The 11,396-nt window shown below is 37.2% G+C and overlaps 1 protein-coding gene across 1 annotated transcript in view; it reads right to left on the reverse strand.

The window, feature by feature from the left end:
* Positions 1-2,196: 2,196 nt before the first annotated feature.
* Positions 2,197-11,396, reverse strand: part of SEMA4G (semaphorin 4G) — a gene marked incomplete in the record, with an annotated part of 116,304 nt that continues 107,104 nt past the window's right edge. Inside the window, 1 exon segment of the mRNA XM_072425092.1 lies at positions 2,197-6,771.

Consider the following 11,396-nt stretch of genomic DNA (forward strand, 5'->3'; position numbering starts at 1 on the left):
TTTTGGGCTTTGCTGTTGCTACTTTTTGAAAAGGGTAGGGAAGGTTCACTTCATTGGTTAGTTCTGTTTTTTTTATTGTTTTGGTGGTAAAAATGCTTGGTGTAAATACAGTTCAAATGGGTTTCCTTTCCAGTAATAACCACTTGACTTCATTTCAACTAATACAGTTCTTGTATGATTCTTTAGCTTTTACATGGCTTCCTTCATGTAGACATATTTCTAGTGCAGCGGTGCACAAGAAAATTTTGGTGGTCCGCAGCTCTGGCCGGCACACCCCCGAGTCAGAGCCGCAGACCACGTCCCCAGTACAGTTCCCAGGCTCGAGAAAGTGGGTGGGCTGTGTCCCTGGACACAACCTGCCCGCTCTCCCATTGCAGGCCCAGATCTGCGATAGGGGAGTGGGTGGGGTTATGTCATAATGATGTCACTCTGGGGGAGGTTTCTCCCCTTTGAGTGACACCTGGCCCCCCACGGGCCATGCGCGGTCAGGAGCTGGTGATTTTAGTGGCGACCACTGTTCTAGTGACTGGTAAAGAAGGCAAGTATAAAAGGACTTCATGGGACTATCTATGGCCCATTCTGTTGCTGGATTCTTTTTGTGTTGTTTTGACCAAGTGAAGTGAAGAAATTTTAAACATTAGCCATATGACTTATTTTGGTGTATCTGGAGAAAAATAATGAAGTATCCTATTTAAAGTAAAAGGCACTCACCCCATCTAAAGCCTGGTCTGATTAGTCTCTATTGCTGATGTGACTTTCAGATGTCAAAGTAAAAAACACAAAAGCATAGCTCCATCCTGCCTTGTATAAGCAGTTCAGGCTAGTGATGGTGGTGTAATAGTATGTGAGATATTCTCTTAGTAGAAACTCATCAGCCATGTTAGTAAGTATAGCTTGCTAGTACCAGGTTGGACCCCCTTTTGCCTTCACACTTCTTGTGACATAGCTTCAACAAGGTGCTGGAAACATTCCTCAGGTATTTTCATATTGACATGATACCATCACACAATTGCTGCAGATTTGTTGGCTACACATCCATGATGCAAATCTCCCATTTCACCACATGCCAAAGTTGTTTTATTGGATTGAGAACTGGTGACTGTGGAAGCCACTTGTCATGTTCAAGAAACAAGTTTGATACGATTCAAGCTTTGTGACATGGCGTGCTATCCTGCTGGATGCAGCCACTAGAAGACATGGACATTAGAAAGTTAGAGGTTAGAAACATTACTAAGGTAGACTGTGGCATTTAAACAATGTTCAATGACTACTAAGGTAAGCTCTTCTGGGCAAAGTCCTCTCCTCCTCCTGTGTCTGTCTGTCACTTGCAACCCCTTTTTAATGTACAGCGCTGCATAATATATTGGTGCTATATAAATACTGTTTATTAATATTATTATAAATATTAATAATAAAAGTACCTAAAAAAATTCCCATACTAATATAGCACCACAAGCCTAAACTGTTACCAAAAGGCAGGATAGATTTATGCTTTCATAGTTTTGACAACTGAACACCCTCCAGCACGATTGTAAAATGTGATGTTACAAGTTGTGGGATCGGACCATACAGCTAAATGTGCCAGGTAGCAATGGTTGTTATAGGTTATAGGTTTTCCTGTAGCGCTCTGAAATAGGGGGAAAAAGCAGTGCTTCTTATACTACGGCAAGGCTAGGTGGGGGGCACTGGACACCAAAATGGCTGAGTCAAGTGAAGTTACCCGATCAAAATACAAGTAAAGGCTTATTATTTGTATTTTGCAAAGTGTAGTTAGGGGTTTTTCCAAAAAAAAAAAGTGTGAAAAGTCTATTCAGTATTTCTACCAAGCCTTGATTAAGTGCAATTTTGTTGGGCCCCAAAAAAATAAAGATTACTAAAAGTAATAAAAGTTGTACCTGTGTTGTTGCACGATAAAAATTGTGGACTCTCCTTTCAAATGGTTTATTGCTCCTTTCTATATATTTTAGCCAACAAAAATGTAAAACAAATTTATACAGTTTTGTAGAACTCTATTTTCACCTATCAGCAATACCTTTTGGCGTTTTCTTTTGGTTCCACCTGATAAAAAGTGAAATAGAACTGGACAGTGCGACTGGCACTGCTGTATTAAATAATTCATAAACAGCTTCAATGGGCTGCGTATTACACAAATATTATTTATATTACATATACTCAAACAAGACACAGGGAGCTGCATTGTTACATAAAAATATAAATGTATTTATCAGGTAAAATGTACAAGTCACTTCACAATGGTGATGGTGTTATTTTAATACAGTTCACGCATCATGAATACTGTATATGAAGAAACATCTGTTATATATCAGGAAAAAACATCCAGTACATTATATACATTTTCCATAGGTAAAGCATTGTGAATATATTAGTCAACAACTCAAGGTCTATTCAAAGGGAGCCTATTGCAGCAAAAGCAAACTAAACAGTCTATGAAAGAGAAGAGAATACTACGTTAGGTTACTGCATTTTAACAGCTGCCATTGTGTTTAATTTACAATTATTTTTTTTGTTTTTTTTTTCTACAGTAAGCTGACATACATCAATAGCCAGATCAGCACAACATCTATTCATTCCATAATATTATACCACTATTTGGTCAGCCATTTTTGTTTTAATGTGGAGGTTGTAAATACGAGGTTCCAAAAAGAACACCAAGTTCTGACACGTGTGTCCTTGACCACATAAATGTACATTGCTTGAAACAAATATAATACCATTAAAGAAACAGCCAGCTCAAGCTATGAAGGCAAATACAAGAACTGATGGAACTGTACAATTGTATCTGCCATTTGGCTTTAGGCAGCAGGAACCGATCCAGCCTGAGACATTTGCTTTGTGACCTTTTATGGATGAATACTGTCAGTCTGAACTTATTAAAGTGGACAAAAAAACTTCAATTGTTCATCATCCTTTATTAAAACACTGGAATGTTTAGAGGACGATAATAGCTGGTATTTATTCAAAAATGCATCACCCACGCCAATCCCTGAATGCTTTTTATAGGTATATTTGGTAGCATTGGTTGAATACAAAGGAAAAATGTAGCGTGTGTAGAGGATAGCTCTGGTAAAAGCTTCATTCCACGTTGTGCTGGTATGCTACCTTTAATGGACAGATTTCAGCAGTCATTTTCAGCAAATGAATATACCTTGTACTTATTGAGAGCTGCGTTTAGTAGAAGGAGGCACACCAATTATGCTTTCACAAACATAATCAATGAATAGCTATGTTCTTGTATCTGTTTTTTTGTGTTTGGGGGAGCAAAGAGCACCAGCTGCACAGACTATACAGCATGTATACCTAATGTGATATTAGATAAAAGCACTGAGAGCATAATGTAATTCAATGTGGTAGCCAGGGTGCAGTACATATGGAGGTAATAAGCATTTCCAACCTTGGTGGAACATGTTATCACACACAAGGATTTCTCTTAACTAGAATGATCCTTTGCTCCTATTGAGAAGATAACTGGCATGCCGATACCACTGTCCAGGCTGATTGACTTCTCAAGCTGGCTCAGATAGGAAGCACTGCAAGGTCTAAAGACTATTCCCCAATCTGACAATTCTCTGGAGATAGTCCAAGTTCTGCTGTAATGTGCTAATGCTGCTAATTTACTATTAATTTTAGTCCAAGATTATTGACACAGGAAAAGGTTTTGTATTAGCTATAGGCTCTGACAAAATGTAAGTTCCCTGTAAGACTCGTAGGACCCCTTACAGAGGCCACTGGACTAATCACTCCCCTAAAAGTTACCTTTTACCTTGAATACTTTTAAAAAAGTAAAGTTGTAGTATGTAAGGGTGCCTACAATCTCATAGCTTTATATCTGCTAGTCTCAGGGGATTTATTGTCTGATGTAAATAAAATGCATTTTAGCTTTTAGAACAACTGTTGTCTATGTTTTATTAGGTCACTGTGGAAGAGGAATGTCAAATGCATTGTCTGTGTATGCTCTGCCTTTGTTTAAGATGCATGTTCAGAGATAATAAAAAATAGTAGATGGAATGCAAATGAATAGGGGATGCTATGACATAATGCAATCCAAAGAATGGCCTATAGACAGCTACAGTCCACACCATTCTAGAAGAGCCAAATAAATGCTGTGTGCATTTAAAGAGTGCTGAAGATAATAAAAATGTAATTGCAGCATTGACATATTTTAAATGATTGTGCTGTGGTTATCTTGTATGTATATTGCATAAGTGTAAGAAAGACATGCGTTGCTGGTATAGCGTATGCCTCAGTACATTATTTCAGTCAAAGTGCTAGTTTTTAACTTCTAAGTACAGTCATAGTTGGACTAGAAACATTGGCCTGACCTGACTGAACCTGAGCAGCATACAACACAATACAACAAAATACAACATATTATTGTGCAGCTTTTTTCATTTTCTCAATGCCTTATTTTTACACAATGTAAGTTTATTTAACCCCATTTTCTTCTTCTAATGCAGAGCATAGGTGTATAGTGGAACCATTAAAACAATGGTATTTGCTTGACTTTTGACTCTGATTGTTGCACTGCAGTAATACACACTTTGCAGGTAGGTGCAGCCTATGGTTCCATTTGTTTTATGGCAACCCAATGCACCTGATAGACATGCGTTAAACACACTACAACCCACAGTGATACACTATTAGTATGTTGCATTACATAAAAATAGTACACGCACCTTTTTCAATGCTTAGTGCAAAGCACACTAATCCATTACTCCAATGTAGATGTGTGAATCCAGAGTCTCCATATTCACTGCCAGTGAAAAACAAACTACAAAGTATTCAAAACTAATATTTGTAATCCTTGTACACAATGACCAATATACCATTCCATATAAAAGTTATAGAATAAACAATCTATATAGTACCAGGATGGTAGTATAGTCAGTGAACAACAAGTTAAACAGGCTTGTTACTTTGGGAGTCCAAACTGCTTTCATTACTGCAGCAGCTGGAGAGTGGCAGATATTTTCTTTTTGGCAAAATAAAAGGCCACAGCTTTTAAAGTCTGCCAGCTTTTTTTATATGATTTGACAAGCTACATTTTTCTTTAATTTAATTTTTTAATAAAAATAGAGTTAAAAGCTGACAGTCATCTTCAGATTTAGTAAAGATATTTTATACAAAGCCAATTTACAAACATACATGTCTGATGAAATTCTGCTTCCAGGGGTGCGCGTGTATTGTTTATATCAGACAATAGCCTGGTAAAAGACAAATTGCAGCTCTACAGATCAATATTTCAAGTGCTGTTCATCTAAGAAAGATCTAGTGTACAAGCTTTCATTTTTTATTTCACAGGCAAATGAAAGTTTGGCTTGATATTTCCCATTTGTTTTCATACTGCTGAGACAAAATAGTATGCAGAGCAGTAAGGTAGAGCCATGATTCACATAACCTCGTCACCTCTGGAGCAAAAAAGAAAAGCTAACATTTCTGTAAATGAAGAAACATATATTTACTTGTCCCAAAGTCTTCAAGAACTATGTCACCCCAAGTTTCTTAAGCATTCTGGTGAGTCAGATGTCTGCTGCTCTGACCGCTACTTTACTATCCTGTACTAAGGATAGGAGGGCACCAGACAAAACAGAAGTGTGTCAGGTGGTGCAAAGACATCAGCTATTATAGAGCAAAGATCTACGGTACAATATGTAGGACAGGTATATATATATAGATTATTGCAAAATACTAGGTTATACTATCTGATTGTGGTTAAGCAATGAAAAAGTGATTGGTTGCTCTTTACTATGCATCTCTCAACTCTAAAATCAGTATTATCAATTTAACAATTTTATATTACAGACTCCATGGCTAGGTGAAAAACCTATTAAAATATAATATTCTAAATGATGGTGGGTGGATTGTGAGTGGGTGGCACATACTAAGAACATTTAATGCTATGCTGCAACATACATACACAGAAAGCATGAAAGGAAAGAGCTACAATGATATGTACACTCCCGTAATACCAATGTGCCTCTGCACCCTCCTGTTTGGAATTTAACTATTTGGTGTGCCATAATAACTAGCCATCTAATTTTGTTTTAATCTAAACTGGAAATGGCAGCTGAATATGACCATTAAAGTTATTTCAGCACTTTGTTTTGAACTAGTTGTACAAGGAGGGAAAACTAATTAGAGGTTCAAAAGCAGTCTACAAGACATAAAATGGCATACAAAATAATACAATGTGCAAACCATTAGTAAGCTAGGATCTCCCTTTAGAATGACTGACAAAGCCCTTGTGTAAAAAATAAGCATTTAGGAATGATAAAACAGAAATAAGTGGCGCTAGGTCAGTAATGGGCTACAAATCCTCTTTACAGCAATACTCTACACCAGTTCAGCAAAATGTTTCCTTCCATGGCAATGTGCAATCTTCATGTGAAAATCCACTGCTCCTTTCAGTACAAAGTGCATATGTGAGGTCTTTAAACAGAGCTGAAGTGCAGATGTGTTGTGCTCCAGGTGCGTCTTGGGAGTAAAAGCTTGCAAGGGAATATTTTTGTTCTTGCCATTGTTACTTAATATCCTCACATAAGTGTGTGTAGTCACCCCAAAGGTATTAGGAGGACAGCTGGAGCCATTAACTGACCATCTTGAATAATTAGCTTCTAACTGGCAGATTGCACTCTGTTCAAGTCTTGATTGTTTTATAATCGCCTCTCCATAATAAAAATGCCACATGCTACTTGTATTGCAATTCCCATTCTGCAGTTGCCTGTTCTTGCTTCAGAATACTGTTCGTGCCTCCTTTAATCAAGAGATAGAAAAAAGAAATAATCAGGAGTTATTGCAAGATAATTAAACTTGGACAAAAAATTATATATAATACCCAATTTACAGTGCACATCTGCCTGACAACAGAAATATAAGCATTTGCTATACTAGGACAGCACAATGGTTCTATGGCTAGAACTCTGGCCTTGCAGCACTAGGGTGTAAGGTTCAAATATCCCCCAGGTGTGAATGCAGTTTGTATGTTCCCCCAGTATTTGCATGGGTTCCCTCCCACATTCCAAAAAAAAGATAAAATAATCAGTGTAAAATAAATTGGGTTAGACTATGTAAGAGATGATATATTGTGAGCCAATATTTTTTTGGAATCGTTAATCCCTAGCTGTTATATTCATCTCCAGCTTTACAAGAAAAGCATAATGGATGTGGTATTGTGTCATTTGATATTTACTTATTTACATAATTCTTAATACATCATCTGCAATCAGAGCCCCCACATTAGCAGCTTTCCAGGAATTCAGTCAGTACATAGTTTATCATTACAATAATAAAATACAGCTCCATGCTGGATGACATTAACACTTATGTTCCGAAGATTCAATTGAGAGCAGAAAAAACAAGCTATTAGAGATGGAGATAAAATAATGATGGATGAGAAACCAAGCTTTTCTATTGCTAGATGTCCATTATATCACAAAAACAACACCATCCCACACCTGCTGCAAGTCACCCTTACGTGTGGGAATTAAACCTTTTGTGCAATATTGTCTTTTCATTAACAAATACATGTTTTATATGCAGCTCTGCAAGGTTTGTGAAGTTCCTAAATGTTTCAGATGTAAAGCAAAGTTTCTCTCTTGTGATCTTTATTACCACTATCCCTCTTCTTGGGATGTTTTGGGATTATATAAAGCAAGCCCATCTATTATTTTAGACCTATATCGGTAAAAGTCCTTCTTAAGTGCAGATACCACAAAGTACCTGCTATCAGAAAACCCCTTCTCTGTGCACCTTTCTACCTTTAGAATGACTTTGTAACTAGGAACAAAACTCAGCCCTTCAATGTCTGAGTTGTGACAATCATGGTTCAGTGGCCGGATAGCAGAAATGTAAGCACTCTGACCTTCCAATCTACATGCAGGACAGGCAGGAGAAGTCTCATAGACTCACAATGTCACAATAGACATCTACCTTTATACTGCCAACCCCCCTGTGACTATATATACTAAAGCTTAATTAAGACAACCCCCACAATTGCTGCACACATACACCGTGCACACACAAGAATAGACACACAAATTGATTATCCCCACATACACCCAAGGTGAAAAAATATTTTCAGGACAATTATTCAGCTTTAACTTAACACTAATAAGCAGTAAAATATTTTGAATGTCTTCTATTTACAGTTTTTGGTATGGATTTCTGCTGTTTTGAAAGGTGATGATGTGTTAAAGCTGGCTATATAAAGTACAACTTCAGATGGAGTGACCAGCAATGCAACCCTAATGTATTCCCTGCCATCACTTCTTCATGTCCCTACCCTGACATATAGCAGTGCAAGTAAAGAAGAGCATTAAGATGATGCAGGAATCATAACAACACTGCTTAGATAATGGTAAGGAAAGGAGCTTGCAGCCTGTTAGTATGTATGGGGACATACAGTCGATAAAATTGTGTACGGAAGAATACGGAAGACAGCACAGTATGTTTATATATTGGGATGAATACAGATAGAAGAGCTTACAATTATTCAGGTATAAGGAAGGATATATAAGATAGTAAAGCCTGTTTTCTAATAAGAAGGTAACAGAAGAGGACAAGCTTACAGCTGCCGTTCTCAACCTTGAAATAATGGGGAATCCCTACTAAAAAACCCACAAAAGGCCACCCAACATCGTGACACCCACACACACAAATTCTTTGACACTTGGATGCAGTATGCACTCAACAAAATAATCAAACTTTTCCATCATACGGTTTGGTATGACAATAGAAATCTGGGCACATCTTAGTATATATGTGATCTGGTAGGGTTAGCCACCTACTGGGGGCCCAAAGTTGGATGGCTATTGATATTCAATTTATTAGTATTGTGTATTATCCTTCAAATTCATTGTGAAGATGTGTAAGTAGTAACACGCCTGGTTCTTAATGTTATCAGAGCAACTGTTTTTTTATCTGTTCCATGAGTTTTACCCATTCGTTATGTTTTGTTATTGGTTACAGTTTATTGATTTTGCTGATTCGACTCTTCTGTTTGGAAAAACGGAAAATGGTGGAGTGGCAGAATATGCTTGTCTGCGTTTTCGTATTTTTATTTCTGCCAGTACAGAAAAAAAAATGGTGGTCAGTGGAAAAAATGTCCTCCTCACAGGCCACTAATAAGAGTTTTATGTGTCATGCTACTTACACTGCCAAATGGCTTTTGCCATAAAAGTATGAAGTCGCCATCACATGCAAGGACAATCGGTCAAAGCTCAAGGAATCCCTAGTACCCTCTGAAGGAACCTTGGTTGAGAATGGCTGGCTTATAGTCTAATAATGTATGAAGGTAAAGATATGGAAAGTGGGTTAACAATCTATTCAGTTATTAAGGAAGGGTTTGAAATACACCTGAGAATATAAAAGCAAAAAGAATTGTGCTATTTTTTAAAAAGTGTATGTAAAGGCAAATTTATTTTTTCTTAGGTTTGGATACAATGGGAAGTGTAAGAATAAGTGAGGGGAAATCCAAACATTTTTAATTGTCATGAGAGCAATAGGTTAGGAAAACCTCTCCAGCAGAGACACCTGTTGGACAAATCTGTATACTGGGAATTCTGTTTACTTCGGATCATTTTCTCTAATTTCCTGCTGTATGTCCAGGTCAAGAAGTAAAACTTTCCCAACAGTCTAAAGGTAGTACAAATATAACTTGACTGGAGTTTTAGCCCCCTTTGCTCTATGCAAAACTGAACAAAAACATTTTGGCTTTTCATATACTAAATATAAATGATTGGTAATTGTGTGGAAGGTACACAAATGCAAGATGGCTTGGAGGTGCATAGCCTTCTCTGGTCAGAATCTGTGTTGTAGGGATATGTAAAAATGCAAACTAAAATCCTAAAATTATGGCAATTTTTTTTTTTCAGAAATCCCATATTTCGCCCAGCAGCTCATGCCACGCTTTGGTTTTGTTGTGGGTTTTCTACATGGAACACTGACAATTTCTGGGGTAGCCAATTAAACTAATTGTATGTTTTTGGAATTGTAGCAGAAACTGGAGTGCCCGGAAGAACCCCATGCAAACACTTTTTGCAGATATTGCTTAGAAATTTTAATACTAGATGCAGGGTTTACCTCCAAACACAAAGCTGGGCAGTATGTGAACAGAGTACAATTTCAGGTGACGTCACAGATTGTATCTCGAATTTAACATGTTGAAGTATTTATGTGAAAGCTTTTCCTATACATATTTCCTTCTTATGGAAGCAGCTATGGCAGCCTGAAAGGGTAAATCTTTATTTTCTATTGTCTGCTTCTTCACGACAATCCTGCGCATTTCAATGTCATCTATTTGCTGCTGGGTCAGGCTGTGAAAACAAATTACAATTGCACAGAAATGTGCCCAGAGCTTCACAAAACAGGAACTATGCGCTGCATTGTGAATGCCAAACACGTCAAATGTTCTGTTCCAATTCCTAGGGATTGCTTGAGCCTTGGAGAGTATTGGTTCTACTACATCTGCCAGGACTTGTAGCTCTACAACACAGATTCACTTAGGGAAACAAATGTGCAAGTTACTGATAGATTACATTTTAGGAATGATATATTGTCCCTGTTAGGAAACAAAAAATATACTTTCCTCTTGCTGCCATTAGTGTTCTTCAGTGGGATAAATAGATTTATGAACTATTTTAATAATAAATTTTTCATTCTATCCTACAGAAAATTTTGGCATTGAGTGATTTATCCCTAATGTTGTATTTGTGTAGACTAATCCCCATCTTCAAAATGTTTTGTGGTGGGAGAATGTAAGTAAATGCTGTAATGCAACCCTTTGGATCTTGGCATGTATAGAACTGTGGAGAGGTAGGTTAAAGTAATGGAGAGGGTTAGTGTAAGGGGGAGAGGAAAAGTGTAGGCTCCCTTTAAATGTTTTTGGTCATTTTTTACTTTAATCCAGGACTCTTTTTTATTGAGATTTTTCACCAAGCTGACATTGTGGTTGACATACAATAAGGGCTCTATTTATAAATAGGGAATCATTTTCTCAAACATTCCCTGGTGGGAATAAAATACTGCAATTGAAACACATGTACCTTAGATTCCCACAAGAGAATGTTAGAGAAAATGATTCCCTGTTTTATAAATAGAGCCCTAAAAGTTGTTACGCGGCCCTCAAAAAAGTCAACAATCATTTCCAGTTACTACAATTGTGTGAATGGTGCGTAACAATAGACCTCTGTTTTTTGCTCCACTTTTTGCTTATAAAATATACTACTGAAAGCATTTTTTAAGGTGAATACGTGCACAATAATACTTGAAAATGAATGCAGTCACCACAGCTAAAGATCACTAAGCTGCAGTATCATTTTGGTTTTGGGTTGCTTGAACCTTGTTTCATGCTTTGGAACTAATGGCCTTTAGCCTAGTCC

Source organism: Pyxicephalus adspersus, chromosome 10 (assembly GCF_032062135.1).
Source record: "Pyxicephalus adspersus chromosome 10, UCB_Pads_2.0, whole genome shotgun sequence".
NCBI classification, from domain to species: Eukaryota; Metazoa; Chordata; class Amphibia; order Anura; family Pyxicephalidae; genus Pyxicephalus; species Pyxicephalus adspersus.